Raw genomic sequence first — 1,006 nt, 5'->3', positions numbered from 1 at the left:
TTCCCCTTTATTATGTAATAATATCTTACTGACCTTTCAGAGCCCAGCAGCTCAAGAATCCCTTCCTCAGGGAAGCCTTTGCTGACCTTTTTGCTTAGTAAAATTTCTCCCTCCTGGTTTTCTTAGACCCACCCTTATATTTCTTCTACATATAATTTGTAACAGTTTCAACTTTACATTTGTTTTTACTTAATTATTTGTATAATAGCTATATCCCTCAATAGGATATAAGCTCTAAGAGGACAAGTACCTTTGTTTTTGCTCATCAGGGTATCCCAGATGCTTGCTGATGTGCATTCAATATGGACCAAATATTTTTGCCCCCCTAGAATTTGTATGTTGAAACCTAATCTCCAATGTATAGTGTTTGGAGTTAGGGCCTCTGGAATATAAGTTGATGATTTGGTCAGAACCCTAATGAACAGAGTTAGTAGCTTATAAAAGGAGCTCCAGAGAGATCCTCCTCTTTCTACCTTGTGAGGTTGATGTTGTAGTGAAAAGATGAGGGAGCAGGTCTTCATCAGACAGTGTGCTGGCAGCATGGTCTTGGAGTTCCTAGCCTCCCAAACTGTGAAAAGTAATTGTTGTTTATAAGCCACTCAGTTTATAGTATTTTGTTACAGCAATCAGAATGGACTAAGACAGTAATTGTCAAGTGATTGAATGGATAAGTGAAGCTTGTGTATGTCAGGTAAGAAGAATTAGATTTTGTAATTGGGACACTGACAACTCATACAGGACTCAATAAAGGAACTTAAGGAGGAGGAAAGTTATGGTTGCCACTCAGAATAGAGTCTAAGAGTACTTGATAGTGGAACTTAAAAAGGAGATGCAGCTGAGGAAGGGAATGTCAAGGTGACGGTAGAGAGGTCCCAAAATAAACTTCTCTGATCTGAGAGTCTGAGCTGGGAAAGTAACAATATATATACTGCTTACCATTTGTGGATAAGCTGAAGTGATGTTTTGCAAATAAAACTCAGATTTTAATTTATTGCCAAGATGTCTG

This window comes from Canis lupus, chromosome 6 (assembly GCF_048164855.1).
Source record: "Canis lupus baileyi chromosome 6, mCanLup2.hap1, whole genome shotgun sequence".
NCBI classification, from domain to species: Eukaryota; Metazoa; Chordata; class Mammalia; order Carnivora; family Canidae; genus Canis; species Canis lupus.
Note: the sequence above shows the minus strand (reverse complement) of the source record.